The sequence below is a fragment of the Somniosus microcephalus genome, chromosome 32 (assembly GCF_052327205.1).
Source record: "Somniosus microcephalus isolate GS21.2 chromosome 32, FLI_Smic_1.0, whole genome shotgun sequence".
Classification (NCBI taxonomy): domain Eukaryota; kingdom Metazoa; phylum Chordata; class Chondrichthyes; order Squaliformes; family Somniosidae; genus Somniosus; species Somniosus microcephalus.
Genome location: NC_141018.1, coordinates 17,166,583 through 17,189,278, shown reverse-complemented (window position 1 = coordinate 17,189,278; position 22,696 = coordinate 17,166,583). Strand labels below are relative to the sequence as shown.

The 22,696-nt window shown below is 47.3% G+C and overlaps 1 protein-coding gene across 7 annotated transcripts in view; it reads right to left on the bottom strand.

The window, feature by feature from the left end:
- sin3aa (SIN3 transcription regulator family member Aa) overlaps positions 1-22,696 on the bottom strand; it is a 170,023-nt gene that overhangs the window by 108,247 nt on the left and 39,080 nt on the right. For 3 of the 7 annotated variants that reach the window (XM_085972154.1, XM_085972160.1, XM_085972158.1), the window contains exon 1: positions 6,987-7,173. The exons of 3 other annotated variants lie outside the window; for them this stretch is intronic. The gene's annotated coding sequence lies outside the window, so the exon portion shown is untranslated. Of the gene's footprint in view, positions 1-6,986; positions 7,176-22,696 lie in introns of those variants that run through there. One more of the 7 variants, XM_085972161.1, reaches the window with a different exon arrangement.

The window sequence follows — 22,696 nt, the reverse complement described above, 5'->3', positions numbered from 1 at the left end:
CCGCACTTTTATAGACCAGACAGAGCCCACCTGATAAAAGCCACTCGCCCTTTCGAACGCCTGAGCGTCGATTTTAAAGGGCCTCTCCCCTCCTCCGACCGCAATGTGTACTTCCTCAACATCATTGACGAGTACTCCCGGTTCCCGTTCGCTATCCCCTGCCCGGACATGACCAGTGCCACGGTCATTAAATGTCTGAACAGCCTCTTCACCCTGTTCGGTTTCCCCAGCTATATCCATAGCGACCGGGGCTCATCGTTTATGAGCGACGAACTCCGCCAGTACCTGCTCGCTAGGGGTATAGCCACAAGCAGGACCACCAGTTACAACCCCCGGGGGAACGGACAGGTGGAAAGAGAGAATGCAACTGTTTGGAAGGCTGCCCTACTAGCCTTAAAGTCTAGGGGCCTTCCGACCTCCCGCTGGCAGGAGGTGCTCCCCGATGCGCTCCACTCGATTCGGTCACTTCTCTGCACTGCCACCAATGCCACCCCTCACGAGAAAATGTTTGTCTTCCCAAGGAAGTCCACATCGGGGACATCGTTACCGCCATGGCTGACGTCCCCAGGGCCGGTACTACTGAGAAGACACGTGAGGGCCAATAAAACGGACCCCCTGGTCGAGAGGGTCGACCTCCTCCACGCCAACCCCCAGTACGCTTACATTGCGTACCCGGACGGGCGGGAGGACACAGTCTCCATACGAGACCTCGCACCCTCGGGGACCGCTGTAACCCACTACCCATTACCACCCCCCCCCACGACCCGATATCCAACCCCAGCAGCCGGCTCGCCTTGGACCGTCACCCATGAGGACTACACTCCAGGGCCCCAGCCTACACGGGACGCGACGCCGGAAGCTCCACCACCCCTGCCGTCGCCACGTCGATCACAGCGGCAGACAAGACCTCCGGAGAGACTCCAATACACGAACTTTTAAATACACTTCACCCCGCCGGACTCATTTTTAAACAAGGGGTGAATGTGGTAAACCACTGTCATACCTGTCTGTGTCTGTATGTGTATTCCACTAGGTACAGGTCTGGACATGCCTCGGCTGACTCCTCCCACTATTCCAGGTATATAAGTGACTACCTCCCAGTCCCTTAGTATTCTGGACGGGTCGACCACTCGAGACAAGACCTTCATTCTTTAGTTAATAAAAGCCTGATTGTTACTCGCTCAACTTCAGTCTTTTGAGTAATTGATGGCGCATCAATACATATACATTTTATTAAGCTTTTTATGCATTCGGTGGTAAGACGAAAAGCAGAGTGTCCGAGTGCTTTTAATTGTTTACTTCCTTGGTGACTTGGTAAATAAACACACACACGTGAAGTACGTTCATCTGTTCTGTCAGAGTACATGCAAAGGCATTTTGTACTAAAATTAGTGCATGTGGCTAAAACAGTGACCACACCAGTCTACCACTTAAATAGCTGCATAACTGCCACATCATTTATCACTACCGTTCACATCGCAAACTACAACTCCCACGATGCCTTGCCCGTTTCCCTCAAGACCTCATTGGCAGACTGCGTGCAAAGTTTACATCTAAGTTTAAACAGTGATTTACCCGGACAAAGCTGCAGCAGGAAAGCAGGCAGCAGTAACTTGGCTCTGGTAGTCCCACGCGTCGAGCTAAACAATTGTCGGTGCTCTTACTGCAACTACACTTTAATCTGTATAATAGGTTCCACCCACTTGCCAGTTGCATGGCTTGTTTCGTCACCTATCACAACAGAGACCGTAAATGGGTTTGCACGCAGAGGAATTTGTGTCATTTTCAATCACAAGTTTCCACGTTACTGACCTCACGACAATGCATTTTCCACCCTGCAAAGAACAGCTAGGGAGATTTTCTGTATGAGAACTGAACTCGTTTCAGCAGATGCAGTCATTAGCTCAGGAAACTTGAATGATTGTTACTTTGTGTTCCTTCATACTTAGTAACATCTCCAAGCAAGCTCCCTTGACGAGGTATTTAAATCAAAACAATTCACGATCACAAGAGTGATGAGGGTAGTATAGAAATGTTAGACTACTATCCTTCATTTGGTTGAATTCAGCTTAGATTGAATGGAATAAAAATAACCTCTCTCTGCAGACTATAAGGATGTTAAAAATTCAGGCTTCCTGGTGAGTACATGTGAAAGTCACAAAAATGGCCATAAACCAGCACTAAACTGGTAATCTTAATCAAGAGACCCGGGCATATCTGGCTTGGGGAATGGGAATGCCCAAGTGTTACAGAAGAGGGTGTCCTTCTAAAAGACATATTGTTAGGGCAACACACAGTGAGCTTTAGTCTGCGTAACCAAGATATACCTGGTTTAGGAGCACTAAATAATGACTGCATGCAAAAGCAGAAAATTGTTCTACTCTCTCAGCTTACAAAGCAGAAAAATTCATCCAATTAAAAAGAAAAAAGGGGGAGAGACTCTGTTTATGGTCGCTATCGTGTTTTCAACTATTTAACTGTTAGAAGGTGGATCAATATATAGTGAGACTCCCGCATTAAAATAAGGTGGAAAGAAACACACCTGTCCCTTTGGATAGGGATCTGGGAATAGATGACAAAATTAAATTCTGCTCACCTTAGACTCAAGAAAGAAGCTGACAAGACACAACCGGGAGTTCTCACACAAATCCATATGCAGGTCTTTGGGAGCACGACAAGTCTCTCAGACACATACTTCAGGAATTTACTTTTCAACTCCCTCTTTAACATCATACCACGTGAAACACTGTAGAGAGGCTGAACTGTGACAGAAGGCAACAACGTGGTTTGTTGTAAAATTCTTCTGTGCATCAAACGATCATTTAACTTGCACTTTGGGCCCGTAAAATAGGAACTGATTTTTTCTCACCACTTATCCCAATAACCCAGGAAGTTTCAAGTTATTTGTAATGCACCGTGTGCACACCAGACAGAGCCACTACCTTCTCCATTCACAATCAATCCACTGTACACATTATACTGAGGCATTCACACTACACACAGCTCTAAACACCTGTCCTGACCTCAGTCACTGCGTCGAATTGAACAGGAATATTGTTGCAAAAGTTTGTTTCAGGTTATGCTTCCTCCGTTGGCATCATCTTGCCATCTCAAAATCCTCAGTTTATTGAACTTTTCATCAGATTTCCCTTGTGACAAACTCTTTACTATGAAAATAAACACGAAAATTGTCAGCAAGTGTGCAGCATTTAGACTTTCGTGCACAAAAAAAGCCCATATTAGATTCCAAAATAGATTCTGGAGTAAGCATTTTGAACAAATATCGTGTTAATCTTCAAATAAAGCACAATTTGCACTCCTTACTCTACCTCTAGCTTTCCATCCTCTCACCAAACCTTTATCAATGTACCCCGTCCCCTTTCTCTCAGGCTTTATACGACGCCACCCCAGTCCCCATCCTTTCCTCGACAGCCCTATGCATTTATCCCCCAGCCTCCTTTCGTGCTGTCTGTCAACTCCTCCACTCCTTTCTGTGCAGTCTACAAATTAAACCCATCACTTACCAATACAACTACACTTCTTGTGAGTTTGTACCTCCCAACTGGCACATCAAGCTCCTCATATTCAGCACGCTACCAGGGATACGACATCGAATTACTCCGACATGGCTCTGTGATTCAGAGAACCCTAGCAAATGACGTCAGGGACATGCAACTTAATTGACCTGAGCTGAACCCACATCAGCAACTCACATTACACTGTGAATCCGTACGGCACAGTCAGGGACCATGCTGTGCATCAGCTGGGAGTAATCTTAAAAATCATACTTCGCTATATAAGTTAGAATTTAAAGTTACTTCTTACAACCACCACTATGGATCACAAAATCACCGCACAGCCGCAGTTTATGTTTGTTCTGTACAATAACAGAGTAAATCACCAGTCTGATTCTGGATTCCAACTGGTCTTTGTGTGAACTTGATCAGTACTGAATTTTCCAGGATCCAATAGAGGTGCAAGTTGTTTGAGGGGCAGAGGCACAGCCACATCAGCTGAATAGCTTTGTAACAAGAACATACTTTACTCTAGGAGGCTGAATGAATGGAATGCATTGAAAATTTTCCCACTACTTCATTATCCTCTCCCCTCCAGCTCCCCCTAATACAGCTTCTTCTTTTAAAACAATGTTCAGCACCCTAAACTTCCCAAATGTTTCACAAGAAGCCTTTATTCCCAAACCCAACCCCTTATTCATTCCCTCTTGGACATCAGTCCCGGACCACCCATCCCTCACCACAGTTCCCTTCCGCGCTGCAGCAACAGGACTCCCCACATATCCTTATGTGCAGCAGTCCCAGAAGCACCCCACAAGCTCGCGCACCTTCACATAACTTAACCATCACTGATTCTTACCTTAATACTTCTTCTGTTTGTCTAAAAACATAGCTAGATTACCGAGTTCTTACTCGTAAATTCTATATTATAGAATTTTTGAAAAATATGCTGAACAAATGCAATTAAGGAAGAAGCTGCATTTATACAGCGCTTAAAAGTGATTCGCAGCCAATGAAGTGTAGTCACTGTTACAATGGAAGAAAACTGGGCAGCTAAGTTATGCATAGCAAACTCCCATAAACAGACATAAGATAAATGACCATATAATCTATTTTAGTGGGGTTGGTTGAGGGATAAATGTTGGCCAGGACACGGGGGTGAACATTTACCCTCTTCTTTGAATAAGTGCTGTGGGAACTTTTACGTCCATCTGAGAGGACAAAGGGGCCTCGGTTTGAATGTCGCATCCGAAGGATTACCTGGTACTTTTAATTTACATATTTACGTACAATCTAATAATGGAAGAAAAACAAGACAATGCTGGAAATACCCAGTTGATCTGCAAGCATCTAAAAGGACAAGGTGGCACTGCAGGAGGTGAACATTTAGCGTAACTCAGAGCCACTCTACCTGAAATGCTAACCTCTCTGTTTTCAGGTAGACGGATCTCTTGCGCCCTGCCACTATTTTCTATTTTTAGTTCTGATTTTGCAGCACTCAGATATTTTGATGTGGGGGGGCGGGGAGGGTTTGGACGAGTCACCTGAACACACTACACAAAAGCAAAATACTGCAGAGGCTGGAAATCTGAAATAGAAACAGAAAATGCTGGAAATACTCAACAGGTCAGGCAGTATCTGTGGAGAGAGCTAACATTTCAGGTCTGTGACCTCTGATCAGACTTCAGTTTGTCGCTTTTGCCTTGTTCATCTTCAGTGCTTTTTGTTTTCCTTTTCCAGTTCTAACGAGAGGTCATTGAGCTGAAACGTTAACCCTGTTTCACTCGGCACAGATGCTGCCCGACCTGCATTTGCTGTTTATTTCAATAGCTGAACACACCGTAAGGACTGCCAAATATATAGAAACATAGAAGATAGGAACAGGAGTAGGCCATTCGGCCCCTCGCGCCTGCTCCACCATTCAATGAGATCATGGCTGATCATCCATATTTAGTATCCTGTCCCTGCTTTCTCCCCATATCCCCTGATCCCTTTAGCCTTAAGAAATATATCTAACTCCTTCTTGAATATATTGAATGAATTGGCCTCCACTGCCTTTTGTGGTAGAGAATTCCACAGGTTCACCACTCTCTGGGTGAAGAAATTCCTCCTCATCTCTGTCCTAAATGGCTTACCCCTTATCCTTAGACTGTGACCCCTGGTTCTGGACTCCCCCACCATCGGGAACATCCTTCCTGCATCCAGTCTGTCCAGTCCTGTCAGAATTTTATAAGTTTCGATGAGATCCCCTCTCATTCTTCTAAACGCCAGCGAGTATAAGCCCAATTGACCCAATCTCTCCTCATACGTCATTCCTGTCATCCCAGGTATCAACCTGGTGAATCTTCGCTGAACTCCTTACATGGCAAGAACAAGATAAGGCGACCAAAACTGCACACAATACTCCAGATGTGGTCTCACCAAGGCCTTGTACAAGTGCAGCAAGACATCCTTGTTCCTGTACTCAAACCCTCTCGCTACAAAGGCCAACATACCATTTGCCTTCTTAACCGCCTGCTGCACCTTCATGCTTACCTTCAGCAACTGGTGCACAAGGACACCCAGGTCTCGTTGCACTTCCCCTTCTCCCAATCTATTGCCATTCAGATAATAATCTACCTTCCTGTTTTTGACACCAAAGTGGATAACCTCGCATTTATCCACGAAATTCCTCCTCATCTCTGTCCTAAATGGCTTACCCCTTATCTTTAGACTGTGACCCCTGGTTCTGGACTCCCCCGGCCACCGGGAACATCCTTCCTGCATCTAGTCTGTCTAGTCCTGTTAGAATTTTATAATATAGCATAGTACCAGCTTCTGCCTCTTGACTTGCACATCAGATTTCCAGCTTGGTTGTCAATGGGATTGCCCCAGCCCTGCCTGGTCTCCATTATCCCCAATCCCTGGTGTGCATGTCCCCAATCACTCAGATCCTCTCCCACCCAAGCCCTGCCCCTAAATTTCCCTAATCTCCGCCCCTGCTTTCAGATCCCTCCCTACACACACACCCCTCAGCAGCAACTTTCCCCGTGGATCCACAAACCCCTCCCCCCTCCAATGTCTCCTCCTCGGCTGCCCTGAGCGCCAATCGCCTGTCGGCCCCCTTTTCTCCGCTCGGCTGCCCTCCAAGCCCGCGATCGCTGGCTTCAGACCCCCCCCACCCACCCACCCCGACACGACTGCTCCACCTCCCCTCTGGATCTGCCTCACAATCCCCAGCCCCGGGCAGGGAGGAGAGGAGAGGGCCCGCCCTCCCACTCGGGAAGAGCCCGATCGCCGGCTCGGCTCCTCTCCTTCCTCAGGCCGCTCCGATCGGGTCTGCTCGGCACCGATCGCTTCCTTTTCCCCCTCCCGAACGCGAGCCCAAGGCTCCGATTGTTGTGCAGGCCGCGCGTTCCTCCTCCTCCTCCCCTCACACACACCGAGCCCCCCTTCACCCCGGCACCACACAAACACCTCAGCCGCACTCACCGCTCCCAGAGTTGGAGGCCCCAGGCCCCGGGTTGGTGGGGGGGGGAATGCAGAGTCTCTCTCCGTCTGTCTCTCCGCGTCCGGGCGGCGGAGAAATCCCGCGAAGCCCTCCGGCGGGCGGTGTGTGTGAGGGGGGGGGGAAAGGAAAAAAAAAACCAAACAGCGCCGAACGGCAGGCCGTCTGTTCGTCCGCTTGGCCGCCTGTCAATCAACGCCGCGTAGGATGTCCCGCCCCCCCGCGGGACGGACAACTCCTCCTCCTCCTTCCTCATTGGTTGCCGCCGCCCCGCCGCGGCCGCTCATTGGCCGGCGGCCGCCGTCAGTCACTCGCCCCGCCCCCTGCGCTGCCGCTTGTAACCTGACAACCGAGCCCCGCCTCCCCCCCCGCCCGCCGCTGCTATTCCGAGCCGGAGATCCCACCCCCTTGCCCCCGCGCCCATTGGCTGCCCGCCGAAGCCAAAGGCGGGGTAAGGAGGACGGGGGTTGGCCCTGATTGGTGCAAAGGCGCTGTCAATCACGCAGCTCGCGCCTCCGACCGGACCCCGCGCGCAACCAGAAAACAAACGGCAGGGCCTTGCCCCGCCCCCCCTTCCTCCGCGCTGATTGGTGGCTTTGCTAAATTTAAGCGGGCCGGCGCGTTCCCATTGGTCAGCCGCAACGTCCATCAACGTGATGGGCAGGTATTTCCCTTTAATAGCGGAAGTGCCACGACTGGTACTGGCTCTATTACAGAGGGGAACGCAGGTCACCATTCCCCCCCCCACAGGTTTGCATTCAGTTGCTGGTTTGTGGACAGTTTCCCCCCGCCCTTCCCTTTAAGCTCGCTACCTTCACCGGTGCCATTCAGGCTCGTTATTGCTCCTAATGGCTTGCCCAGCCTGACTAAACCCACCTCTGCTGCCAAACAATGGCTGGGCCAGGCTACTGTGTTCTGGAGCAGGCTGGCACTCGTTAGTGTGCTTTGCAATCTTTATATCATTGCATTAAAGTCTCTAACCTGGACCTAAAGTGGTAGACAGGACTCTGATATCTGTGCACAGTGGAACTCTCCTACAGTTAGTTGGATCAGTTGTATGTGATTTCAGAAAGGTGGTATTTGTTCAGTCAAATTAACAAATGAATCAACACCGACTCAAACAAATGTATTTTTGAGGTTGCTATACTATTCTGAATTGTGTTTAGTTTTTTTTTAAGTAAAGAGGAAAGTATGGCTACCTGTGAAATATTTTGGCTTAAAAGTGTGAAGAGGAATTTGGAACTTTATCTTCACAATATTGTTACATCCCTTTGTAATTCAACATGAAAAACTCATGCTCTATTGGAAACTACCCAGACTGTTGTTTAGACCATTCAGCCCCTAGGGCATTGAGTTAGGCAATATGGACAGGTTAATTTTGGAATTGCAGGACATAAATCACTTCATAGACCCAGGTTACACAATTCTATGAAAGATTTTGCTGCTGTGCTGCTTCAGTTTGAACAAGCTGTCATTATTTATTAATAACAAGCTCCTTCAAAGCTTTGCCCAATGCCACCCTATTGTCCTGATGAGGAAAGGATGAGCAGACACCTGCTGGAAGTGCAACCAAACTTCTGGCCTTGTTTACAGGAACCTCATAAGCTGCTATGAGCGATGCTGAGAGACCAATCTCACACGCCCATGTTGAACAATTAAAAATAGCTACTATGTAGTAATTTAGTTCTGATTGTGAGAAGAAAGGTAAGTAAGCAGAGCCACAAGGGCTTAATATTGAATAGAGTCCCACACTCTTTGCAGATTGGAGATTTATCATGCTGCTCAATTAAGATTAAGGATGCACCTCGTGTCTGTGCACTATAGACTGGGTAAACTGCATGCAAGTTGATTAGTGTATGGGCCTCTATGGAGGAGGGGAGGGGGGGGTGGGAAATAAAATAATTTTGTTCTTCTAATTGTGATCACAATCTCTGCTGGAATATTTATATGTGGCTGTCAAATAAGGACAACAATTTGCATCAATACTGCACTCTTAACATAGAAAAACACTTCAGAGGCATAAAACACAAAACTGGAGAGATTAGGAGTGACCAGAGCTTGGTCAAAGTGGAGGGTGGGTTTATAGGGAGGCAGAGTGGTTTAGGGAGGGAACTCCAGAGTATGAAGCCCAGGCAGCTAATGGTGGGGAGAAGGGAGGAGTGTGATGCACAAGAGGCCAGAGTCAGAAGAACAGAGTTCAGGGATGGGGTTGTTGGGCTGGAGGAGATGACAGAGACAGGGAGTGGTGGTGCCATGGAGGGATTTGAACATGAGGATGAAAATCTTAAATCTGAGATGTTGGGGGACCAGGAACCAGTGTAGATCAGTGAGGATAGGTGATGGGGAAGTGGCATGTGGAGCAGGATGGGACACAGGCAGCAGCATTTTGGATGAGCTGAAATTTACAGGTGGTGAAGGATGGGCCAACAGAGCATTAGAATAGTCCAGTCTAGAGGTGACCAAGGAATGAACGAGGGTTTCAGTGGCAGATGGGCTGAGGTACAGGTGGAGGCGGCCAATATTACAGAGGTAGAAATAGGAAGTCTTTGTTAGAGAGGATATGGGGTCAGAAGCTCTGCTTAAGGATGAATACAGTCTGCTGCAGCCCGAGACGGTGCCTGGGAGGGGGAATTAATCTGGTGGAGATGGTACAGATTTGTGGCAAGGGCCAAAAGAATTGCTTTGGTCATCCTAGCGTTTAGCTCATCCAAAATTAGATGTTATCCCCTCCTCCCTTTGCATCACCATTGGCAGCCATGTCTTCAGCAGCCTAGGCCCCAAACTCTGGAACTCCCTCCCTAACCCCATGTCTCCACCTGTCTCCTTAAAACCCAGCTCTGTCACCCCTTCTAATATCTCCTTTGTTGGCTTGGCATCCAATTGTTCCTTATGCCTCTGTAATAGCAGCGTTAGGCATTTTTTTCTACATTAGGCTTGCAGAGTGGGAAAATGGCCAGTGAAATTCAATACAGCAAAGTGTGAGGTTGCACATGTTGGTAGGAAGACTAAGGAGACCACTTATTCCTTGGAATATAAGAAAATAAATGTAGAGGAGCGAAGAGATCTGGGAAAACAGATACATAAATCACTAAAAGTAGCAACGCAGGTTGCTAAAGCCATAAAGAATGCAAACTAAGTACTGGGGCTCACTTCTAGAGGAACAGAATACAAAAGCAGGGAGGCAGAGTTAAATTTGTATAGAACCTTGCTTCGACCACACTTGGAGTACTGTGCACAGTTCTGGTCTCCATACTACAAAAAGGATATTGAAGCACTGGAGAAAGCACAAAAACGAATTGCAAGAAGCTTGCCAGAATTGAGAGGATGCAACGATCAATTAAAGAGCGGGCAGGCTGGGGCTCTTTTCTCTGGGGGGGGGGGGGGGGGGAGAAAAGGAGACCCGCTAGAGGTTGTTAAAATTATAAAGGAGTTTAATGTGGTGGATGTGGAGAAATGGTTTCCACTTGTTCTCCAGAACAACGGAGCAAAGATATAAGATAGCCACTAATTGATCAAATAAAGAATTTAGGAGGAATTTCTTTACACAGAAAGTTGTGGAACTCATTGTCACATGGAGTGGCTGAAGCAGAGTGCACTGACACATTTAAAGGGAGGCTTGATGCATACACGTGGAGATGGGTATAGTGGGATACAGGGTGGGAACGGGTAATTAAGAGTGGGAAGAGGTTCATGAGTAGTATAAACACCAGCATCGACCAGCTGGGTGGAATGGCCTGTTTCTGTGCTTTGGATTCTATGTAAATCTATGCAAAGGCACTGTATAAAATGTAAGTTATTATTGAAAGGCAGATTGGAGATGGCGGTGCTAGTCTGCAAGCACAGCAGGGGTTCAGGTTTTGTTTTAAGGAGGGAGTTTTGAACGGGACAGTTCCTGAGGAGAGGAAACCATTTACAATGTCAGATGGCATTGAGGCCACAAAGGGAAACTGGGTGGGCGGCAGTTTAGTGGGAATGGGGTTGAGGGAGCAGATTGGTCAATCTCGTAGACAAGATTAGCTTGGAGAGGACATGTGGGGAGAGAGCTGGTGTTTCAAGATTAGGATGGGAGAGCCCTGGGTGGAGGTCTGTCTTGGTGGGTGATGGAAAGGGGATAGCAAAAGAGACCGGACAAGGGCTGGGCATGCCTGTGATGCCTCCTGTGACTAAAGAGCCAGCCAACAATCAATGTCTATACTGATAGGTGAAGAATTGCCAACTGAGAGCACGTGTGGAGTCATACCTCAAATCACTGCAGAAGGAAACTGGTTGGGAGAAGAGTTTGAAGATTGGCTGTGAGTTTGTCAGAAAATCTAGTTGGAGAGCTGAGCAGAGTTGTGCAGAGGGAAAGTGCTGGGCCCATAACCCAGAGGTTAATGGATCCAAGCCACCGCCACGTGGCTGTTAAAGCTTGATTGGCATTGCTGAGGCACTTTAGGCACAGCTTGTGAAAATTAGTTGCACAATGTGGCTTAGACTCCCAGACATCTGTCTTGTAAACAGGACATCCTGGCTTCGAATCCCAGCGGTGCCTTTAACCGCTGGGCACCGCGGGACGTTAATTGACCACACTAACAAAATACTGATTTAGTTTACGTTACGGCTTCTTTCAGTTCAATTGGACCTCGGGTTAGATTATTTTTATTCGCCGTGAACTCTTAAAGGGGGGCGCCTGTGGTTCTGATTTCTGTCCACTGACACTGGGGTTCCCAGTGGTCCAATTAAAAGAGGCAAAGCTAGTTGGAGCATCATTAATTTCACAGCAAACCTATTCTCATACAAGGCAGTGTGTTCATAGAAATGTCTTTGCGGCCGAGCTCTTACTTTTACACCTTCACATTTTGCCGTTGACTGGAATGCAGCTCAGCAGTGGAGTGGACAAGTCCACTTGTGAGGAAGGAGTGTGTGAGGTAGGTGCTTGAGAAAATGCACAGCAAAATGGGGACATTAGCATTATTTTAACAATTCTTAGTTACTGTTGTAGCTGGCCAGGCATTGAACACTGCAGCATTCAACTTTCAACCAGACCACAAGTTGGGGATCCCATCCTATTTGCCTTGGTATTTGTACAATGGTTTCCCCATAGTGACGGCACTGCCAATCTCCCCTGGGTTATAGGGAGATGAAACTTGCCCATCTTCTTGGAGGGGAGGGGAGGGGAGGGGAGGAAAGAGCCTTTTTCTCACACTCAGGAGTACCTCTTCAGGGCTTGACAAGGCAGAGATGTGCCCATCCAAAGAGGACATCACTGATGTCAGGATGTAACGGAGAGGAGAAGAATGGGTTACGTTTTAGTGACCGGAACTATGATGTTATTAAACAAAACTGATACACTTGTCACATGTGTCTTGAATGCACAGGTGCTCAAAAAGCCAACTTCAGGTTTATTTATGTATTTTTTGCAGTGCTTCCCATTTCACCAGTTGATAGTCTTTCTTAAGCCAGCTTAATTTACCATGTTGGGATGTTGAGCAGTCAACTAATTTTCACTGTGGAAATTAGGGCCGCAGGAAACCTGTGCTTTGAGGCTTTGAACACAGCAGCCTTTGGGAGCAATTGCATTTAAAACCAGAGGATGGGCAACCAGGGCCAGAGGATGGACAACCGGGGCCAGAGGATGGACAACCGGGGCCAGAGGATGGACAGTCCGATAGAGGATGGACAGAGGATGGGCAACCAGGACCAAAGGATGGACAATCAGGGCCAAAGGATGGGCAACCAGGACCAGAGGATGGACAATCAGGGCCAGAGGATGGACAACCAGGGCCAGAGGATGGACAACCAGGACCAGAGGATGGGCAACCAGGACCAGAGGATGGACAATCGGGGCCAGAGGATGGACAATCAGGACCAGAGGATGGACAACCAGGGCCAGAGGATGGACAACCAGGGCCAGAGGATGGACAACCAGGGCCAAAGGATGGACAATCGGGGCCAGAGGATGGACAATCAGGGCCAGAGGATGGACAATCAGGGCCAGAGGATGGACAATCAGGACCAGAGGATGGACAACCAGGGCCAGAGGATGGACAACCAGGACCAGAGGATGGACAATCAGGGCCAGAGGATGGACAACCAGGGCCAAAGGATGGACAATCAGGACCAGAGGATGGACAATCAGGGCCAGAGGATGGACAATCAGGACCAGAGGATGGACAATCAGGGCCAGAGGATGGACAATCAGGACCAGAGGATGGACAATCAGGGCCAGAGGATGGACAACCAGGGCCAGAGGATGGACAATCAGGACCAGAGGCTGGACAATCAGGGCCAGAGGAGGGACAATCAGGGCCAGAGGATGGACAACCAGGGCCAGAGGATGGACAATCGGGGGTTATTCCAGAGGATGGACAGTCAGATAGAGGATGAACAACCAGGGCCAGAGGATGAGTGGGTCCACAAACGGAACTTTCTGGCCTGCCATAATCAAAGTGATGCTGAGCAAACAAAGCTTGGTTAGTCCTGAGTAGCAATGTTCACCTCTAATACTTGTGCAGGGAAACACTCGAATCACATTTTTGTTACCACATGTATTATACTCCTAAGGTGACATCATCAAGCAGGACATCCTTAGGCTATGAAACCACCAATTAAAATATTTCTCTTTCTAGGTCCAACAATATTCATAACAGTTCATTTCCCCTCCCATTCATTATCTTGGCACAAATACCATAAATCGAATGTCAGCTTGATCTGACTGTAAAAAGAAAATGCATATTTATCTCTTGCTACTGTCCATGATATGAACCCTTTCTCTCTCCGTTCATTCATATATATTCATATACAGATTTTATTCCAAGGGATAATTAGTCATAAAATGTTGCATAATACCATCAAAGTGATGCGAGCTGTTCTACAAACATCTGATGCTAAAACAAAAGCAAGGAAGTTATGACGAATCTTTATAAAACACTGGTTCAGCCTCATGTGAAGTACTGTGTACAATTTTGGGCACCGCACTTTAGGAAGGATGTGAAGGTCTTAGAGAGGGTGCAGAAAAGATTTACGAGAATGATTGCAGGGATGAGGGACGTCAGTTACGTAGATAGACTGGAGAAGCCGGGGTTGTTCTCCTTAGAGCAGAGAAGGTTGAGAGGAGATTTGATGTGTTCAAAATCATGAGGGGTCTGGACAGAGTAGATAGAGAGAAACTGTTCCCATTGGCGGAAGGGTCGAGAACCAGAGGACACAGATTTAAGGTGATTGGCAGAAGAACCAAAGGCGACGTGAGGGAAAACTTTTTTACGCAGCGAGTGGTTAGGATCTGGAATGCACTGCCTGAAAGGGTGGTGGAGGCAGACTCAATCGTGGCTTTCAAAAGGAAATTGGATAATTACCTGAAGGAAAAAAATTTGCAGGGCTACGGGGAAAGGGCGGGGGAGTGGGACTGGCTGAAGTGCTCTTGCAGAGAGCCGGCACGGGCTCGACGGGCCGAATGGCCTCCTCCTATGTTGTAACCATTCTAAGCTTCTACCTTGTGGTTAACGGTGTAACCAGGTTACTGTCTGAAAGGAAATCCCTTTCAAGCCCCCAATTTCTCTCTCAATCTTTCTTCTCTCTCTCTCTCTTTCATTAATGCCCCAGTGTTCAGTGGTCCTCTCTCTTCCCTTGTTCCAGCCACACTCCAAATACACTTCCCGACATGCTCTTCCTACATCCCCACTGCGATAAATTCGCTCTTCTATTCAAACTCATTCTTTCCCAAGTCCTCAAAACTGTGACACTCTTCACCTCCTTCAGTCTTTCCATATTCCTACAATCTTCATGATTTTAAACCCTCAGCCTGGCATCTCTTAAATCAATTCTTCCTGAGGTGCTCGTCTTACTTTTTTTCAACCTTAATGGTGCCTGGCATTCATCTAAGTTTCTCAATTTAAACATTTTTCTAAATTTATTAATGTTCATTCTATTCCATCACGCCGGTTCTTGTCTGGCTCCCTGTGTGTCTCTCTATCAATTTAAAAATCCCAGCCCGTCCCTTCAATTGCCTCCTCAACCTCACCCAGCTTGCCTCAGTGACCTCGCCTTCAGCCCCATGTCCCTTAGCTCCTCTAACTAGTCTGTTCCTTGTTCCCCGTTCTCTTCATTTCACCACTGAAAGCTGCACTTTTAGTCTCCATGCCTCATCCTCCCTACTAAATCCATCCACCTTATCTCCTCCCTTCCTGCTAAACTTTTTTTTAAATTCATTGATGGGATGTGGGCGTCGCTGGCTAGGCCTGCATTTAGTGCCCATCCCTAATTGCCCTTGAGAAGATGGTGGTGAGCCGCCTTCTTGAACCGCTGCAGTCCATATGGTGTAGGTACACCCACAATGCTGTTAGGAAGGGAGTTCCAGGATTTTGGCCCAGCGACAGTGAAGGAACGGCGATACAGGTCCAAGTCAGGATGGTGTGTGGCTTGGAGGGGAACTTGTAGGTGGTGATGTTCCCATGCGTCTGCTGCCCTTGTCCTTCTAAGTAGTTGAGGTCGCGGGTTTGGAAGGTGCTGTTGAAGGAGCTTTGGCGAGTTGCTGTAGTGCATCTTGTAGATGGTACACACTGCACCCACAGTGCGCCGGTGGTGGAGGGAGTGAATGTTGAAGGTGGTGGATGGAGTGCCAATCAAGCGGGCTGCTTTATCCTGAATGGTGTCGAGCTTCTTGAGTGTTGTTGGAGCTGCACTCATCCAGGCAAGTGGAGAGTATTCCATCACACACCTGACTTGTGCCCTGTAGATGGTGGAAAGGCTTTGGGGAGTCAGGAGGTGAGACACTCGCCGCAGAATTCCCAGCCTCTGGCCTGCTCTTGTAGCCACAGTATTTATATGGTTGGTCCAGTTCAGTTTCTGATCAATGGTAACCCCCAGGATGTTGATAGTGGGGGATTCAGCGATGGTAATGCCATTGAATATCAAGGGGAGATGGTTAGAGTCTCGCTTGTTGGAGATGGTCATTGCCTGGCACTTGTGTGGTGCGAATGTTACTTGCCACTTGTCAGCCCAAGTCTGAATGTTGTCCAGGTCTTGCTGCATATGGACACGGACTGCGTCAGTATCTGACGAGTCTCGAATGGTGCTGAACAGTGTGCAATCATCAGCGAACATCCCCACTTCTGACCTTATGATGGAGGGAAGGTCATTGATGAAACAGCTAAAGATGGTTGGGCCTAGGACACTGCCCTGAGGAACTCCTGCAGTGATGTCATGTGATTGAGATGAATGACCTCCAACAACCACAGCCAACTTCCTTTGTGCTAGGTATGATTCCAACCAATGGAGAGTTTTCCCCTTGATTCCCATTGACTTCAGTTTTGCTAGGGCTCCTTGATGCCACACTCGATCAAATGCTGCCTTGATGTCAAGGGCAGTAACTCTCACCTCACCTCTTGAGTTCAGCTCTTTTGTCCATGTTTGGACCAAGGCTGTAATGAGGTCAGGAGCTGAGTGGCCCTGGCGGAACCCAAACTGGGCGTCAGTTAGCAGGTTATTGCTGAGTAAGTGCCGCTTGATAGCACTGTCGACGACAGCTTCCATCACTTTGCTGATGATTGAGAGTAGACTGATGGGACGGTAATTGGCCGGGTCGGATTTGTCCTGCTTTTTGTAGACAGGACATACTTGGGCAATTTTCCACATTGCCGGGTAGATGCCAGTGTTGTAACTGTACTGGAACAGCTTGGCTAGGGGCGCAGCTAGTTCTGGAGCACAAGTCTTCAGTACTATTGCCGGAATGTTGTCAGGGCCTATAGCCTTTGCAGTATCCAGTGTCTTCAGCCGTTTCTTGACATCACGTGGAGTGAATTGAATGGGCTGAAGACTGGCATCTGTGATGCTGGGGACCTCAGGAGGAGGCCGAGATGGATCATCCACTCGGCACTTCTGGCTGAAGATAGTTGCAAATGCTTCAGCCTTGTCTTTTGCACTCACGTGCTGGGCTCCACCATCCTGCTAAACTAGGCCTGTATTCTCTTGAATTCAGACGAATGAGAGGGGATCTCATTGAAGCATACAAAATTATTAAAGGGCTTGATAAGGTGGATGCTGGGAGAATGTTTCCCTTGGCTACAGGATAAAGGGTAGGCCATTCAGGACTGAGATGAGAAGAAATTTCTTCACACAGAGGGTGGTGAATCTTTGGAATTCTCTACCCCAGAGGGCGGTGGAGGCTCAGTCATTGGGTATATTCAAAACAGAAGTCGATAGATTTCTGACTAGTAAGGGCATCAAGGGAAATTGTGATTATGTAGCGGTACCACCGAGTGTCTCTTACGAACTGTACATAATTCCCTTTAACTATGTTTGTATAGAGTTTGCATGTACGGGGCGTTGCCCCTTTAAGAACGCGACCTAACGCGATGACGTTACGTCGCACATCACGTGACCGCCCCAAGCGCGGGCGAACGCGATGACGTCACGTTGCACATCACGTGACTGCCCCAAGCGCGGGCAAACGCGATGACGTCGTGTCGCAAACCACGTGACCGCCCAAACGCAGGCAAACGCGATGACGTCACGTCGCAAATCACGTGACTACCCAAGCGCGGGAAACGCGGGCAAACGCGATGACGTCACGACGCAAACCTCGGGACTGCCCAGTCAGTCCTCGTGGCGTCCCCGTCGGGTGAAGACCTGCTCCACGGCTCTCCTGCATCGATCTCTGTTGTTCTCTGCAATTCGTCGAATCTTACATTAAAGGCCTATTTGATTCTTCTCCTGAGTCGACCTCAGTTATTAGTTAGGAATACATCAATACCTACATTGGTGACCCCGAAGTCCTACATCGGTGACCTCCGACATTGGTGAATTCCTACAATAGGGCCGGTGAATGGAGTTGAGGCAGAAGATCAGCCATGATCTCATTGAATGGCGGAGCAGGCTCGAAGGGCCTACTCCTGCTCCTATTTCTTACGTTCTTATGTTCTTAAAAAGCCTTCTCAAAATATGTCTTCACCTGCTCTTTAGCCCTATCCTCTAATTCCGTCTACCATTTCTTCCCTCAGTTTTTTTTTGTCTGTCCGCTCTCATCTTTTGGACACGGCCTGTGTCAACTCAGCTCAGTTGGTTAACACTCTCACTTCTTCAAGTCGGAAGGTTATGGGTTCAAGCCCCACTCCAGGCCGAGCATTCTAGTGCAATACTGACTGAGTGCTCCACCTTCGGAGGTCCTTTGGATAAGACGTCAAACTGCGGCCCCATTTCAGGTAGCTGTTAAAGGCTACAAGGCGCCATTCAAAGAGGAACAGGAGGAATAGTCCTCTCTCAACTAATGCCACCCCTGAACCCAATTGAGTGGTCTTGCACCTCACTGCAGTTGTGGTGTCTTGCTGTGTACGTGATAGGCTTTGAGGCAACGCACAATAAGGTACTTGAAAAAAAACTGCAAGTCTTTCTTTAATATCATCTTGTAGAAGCAGTGTATTTTATAGGAAGAACAACAGAAAGCACTCAGCAGGTCAGGCAGCATCCGTGGAGAGAGAAAAACAAGAGTCAACGTGGTTTTTGTTGTCATTGGTTAGAAAAGTTCTGATGAAGTGAAGGTGGGAGTGAGTCTCTGGCCAGTAAGGATCAAGAGGACAGCCTTGAAGGCTATTTATAAACACAGGTGGGAGATCACCACGAGAGAGGGAGGTGAATGTGGGATCAAGGCTAGATTTTGTACAAGTGTAAATAGACTGGGATAAGACTGAGATCTAGTGCTGCACCGCTAGTGGGAGGTTGATGAAAGCTCAGCGCGGCATGGAAATCAGACTTCACTCCCATGGAATTAATGGCCAGATCCAGGCAAGCATTTCCAAATTAACTAACTGTTAATGTTCAGCACAGGAAATATGATCAAACTCACTGCCAAATCCCATCTTAAAACAGCAGCCCAGTTGGGGATGCTAGTAATTGTGCAAAATAAGTGATCTCGCTGTTTCCGTCGAGAATGAATTACCAGATGATTAAATGGCTACAGTATGAAGACGTAAAAATTGGATATTTTCATCAGTTCAAAACTGATTCAAGTACTTCACACACAGATCATCCATTTAATAGGATTCAACCATGAAATGGGTTTATTTTTACAAAAGTAAACCTCTCTCTCCTCCTTTAAGACGCTCCTTAAAACCTACCCCTTTGACCAAGCTTTTGGTCACCTGCCCTAATTTATCCTTATGCGGCTCGGTCAAATTTTGTTCACTAACGCTCCTGCGAACCCCCTTGGGACGTTTACATTAAAGGCGCTATATAAATGCAAGCTGTTGTTGAAAGTATTACAGGAAACTCTTTTTTATCCGGCACCGACGGGACCAGTGTGGTGCCAGTTTATCAAAAAGTCCGGATTACAGAGAGGTATAGTAAAAGGTACGAGAGCTCCATACACAGCAACAAATCCAGGCTTCCCTGTTGCTTAGCAACAAGTGCAGGAACCCCGGCCACAGACCAAGTGTCCCTGTTGCTAACAAGTGCAGGAACCCCGATTACACAGCCACAGATCCAGGAACAGCCACTAATATGAAGTAAAACTTACCTGAACCTACTCCTGAATTTTGCCGGTTAACAGAGATTTCCGGTTATTTAGGTGCCGGTAAATCGAGAGTTTCCTGTACTTGATAGAGCTTATTGTCAGTTGAAAAGACAATGGGGATTACCCCAGGGATCTACTGGGTAAAAGCCACTGCCCAGTGTTTGAAATGTCGCACAGAGCAGAAAGTTCCAGGTATGATTTTCATCCTGTGTTGTCAGCTGATATCAGACTGGGGAGATGAACATTTGACTGATGTTTCTACTCAATGGCTAGCCAGTAGCTCCAGCAGGTGTGCGGAAGTAGCTGTGGCGAGGACCGTGCAGCTTTGCACAGCTGAAGACCCTGCCAATGTCTAGACACGGATATGAAGGATAGCCACTTGGGAGAGACACTGAGAGACGAGCAGCGCCCGTGGAACACCTTTGGGGAAATGGGCAGGGGAGAAATTTGGCAAAATGAAACTTTGTGAGAGGTGACAACAATCCCGAGTCTTTAAAATTATGAGGCCCAGCAAATGTAGACGACAACAGGCTACTTTACTGCGACTGTAATAGAATAAATAGAAGGTAAGAGCACAAAATTAACAAGCCTTAAACATGATTACAGACTGGAACATTCTGCCCCCCAGAGTAATAGATATGTGGCATAGACTCCCAACAACAGCAGTTAATGCTGTGCCAATTAACTCCTGGGTAAACAGCAGGATAAATATCTGATTTAAGAATGAGACTGGAGGGAATTAGAACAAGGACCCAGCACTGAGATTCAAAGGTTTCATCCAACATGCTGTCTCCCATGCTGTCGTGGGGCTGATTGAGTCGCCTGTGGAATGCAGCTGCTCAGAGTTGAAGGAGGAACAAACTTGCACTCGTCACATCCACAGGATGTCCCAAAGCAGTGGATTACTTTTGAAGTACGCTCAGCATTACAGACAAACAGGGGCCGACCACCTGTACATTAACAAGGTGCTGCACACAGCAGTGAGATAAATGAACAGTTCATCTGCTTTTGGAGGTGTTGGTTGAGAGATGGAGGTTGGCCAAGACAAGAATCATGTGGAATGCAAGACTGGATTAATGTCCTGGAGCTCTGCTCAATAAACTTGGGTGAGAGAAATTTCAGTGTCGTCAGCTTTCAAAGAAAGAACTCGCATTTATTCAGGACCAAAGCACATCCTCAGGACGTCCCAAAGCGCCAAACAACCAATGGATTACTTTTTAAAAGTTCAGTCATTATATAGACAATTTCAGCAGCTGGATTGCCCGTAGTAAGGTCCCTCAGACAGCAATACGATAAATGACCACTTAATCTATTTTTGGTGGTATTGGTTGAGCGGATAAATGTTGGCTAGGGCCCCTTAAAAAACTCTTCAAATAGTGCCACGGGATCTTTCAGTCCACCTGAACATCCTCTGACAATGCAGCACTCCACTGGTGTGTCAGATTCGATTATCTGCTTAAATCCCGGAGTGGGGCTTGGACCCACAAACTTCTGATTCCGAGGCAAGAGTGTTACCAACTGAGCCAAGCTGGCACTTGGCGGTTGTAACTTGTGGTTGATCGCTTCCCAAAGAAGACTGGGCGCACTGGACAAATTCCGAGACAGTGCACATTGTACAGTGTGTGCAAATAATGGGCTTGATGGGCAAAATGGCCTTTTCTTGTTCTAAGCCTTCGCCTGTTCTTAAGTAGTTCTGCATTTATCTGGATTCAACTGTATCTGAAAGTATAAGAATAGACCTACCCCAAGCCTTCATAATTCACAGTATTCTATCTGAATGATTAGATACTATAACTCCAAACACCAATCTTCAAACATAGTGCCAGATATAATTCAGATTTACACATTAGTTATTTCTAACCCGTTTATAGAGGGCCCAATGCCAAGGGCTACTTTTTGTGGCAAACTAGCTGTGGATTTATCACAATACAGTTATTTTATCAGTGTATTCCCTCAAATATGGGGCAATGGCATCAGAGATACAATCAGCACCCGGCCCAGAACTCCAAAGGAAGTGTCAAAGGCCACCTGATTTCACGGTGGAGCTGTGCTGCCTTGTAATGATGTTGAGGCGACTCCCCCTACAATGATCCCATGACATGTTCCTGGTGTGGGGGAAAAAAATGATTCAGAGGACAAGTTGTTCTTGGTTGCTCTTGCGCGTCTCCGAGTAACCAAATAGAGAACACCGCCGTCAAAGGCCAAGGAATCTTTACTCCATATGAACATAAGAAATAGGAGCAGGAGTAGGCCATACGGCCCCTCGAGCCTGCTCCGCCATTCAATAAGATCATGGCTGATCTTCGGCCTCAACTCCACTTTCCCGCCCGATCCCCATATCCCTTGATTCCCCTAGAGTCCAAAAATCTATCGATCTCAGCCTTGAATATACTCAACGACTCAGCATCCACAGTCCTTTGTGGTAGAGAATTCCAAAGATTCACAACCCTCTGAGTGAAGAAGTTCCTCCTCATCTCGGTCTTAATTGGCCGGCCCCTTATCCTGAGACTATGCTAGTTCTAGACTCTCTAGCCGGGGGAAACAATCTCTCCTCAGAATCCTATATGTTTTAATGAGATCACCTCTCATTCTTCTAAACTCTAGAGAGTATAGGCCCATTCTACACAATCTCTCCTCATAGGACATGAAGATAAAGGTAAAATAGTAAAGGGGGTAAAAGCAGGAATAAATTGTCACAAAACATATTTAAAAGTTCTTTATCTGAATGCACGCAGCATTTGTAACAAAATAGACGAGTTGACGGTACAAATAACTACACATGGGTATGATCTGGTGGCCATTACAGAAACATGGCTGCAAGGTGACGATGACTGGGAACTAAACATCCAGGGGTATTTGACTATTAGGAAGGACAGACAGGAAGGAAAGGGAGGTGGGGTGGCTATGTTAATAAAGGATGGAATCACTGCAATAGTGAGAAATTATATTGGGTCAAAGGATCAGGATAGTGAAACAGTTTGGGTGGAGATAAGGAATAATAAGGGGAAAAAGTCACTAGTGGGCGTAGTCTATAGGCCTCCTAACAGTTGCAACTCTATTGGTCGGAGTATAAATCAGGAAATAGTTGGGGCTTGTAATAAGGGAACAGCTATAATCATGGGAGATTTTAACTTTCATATTGACTGGACTAATCAAATTGGGCAGGGCAGCCTTGAGGAAGAGTTCATAGAGTGCATTAGGGATGGGTTC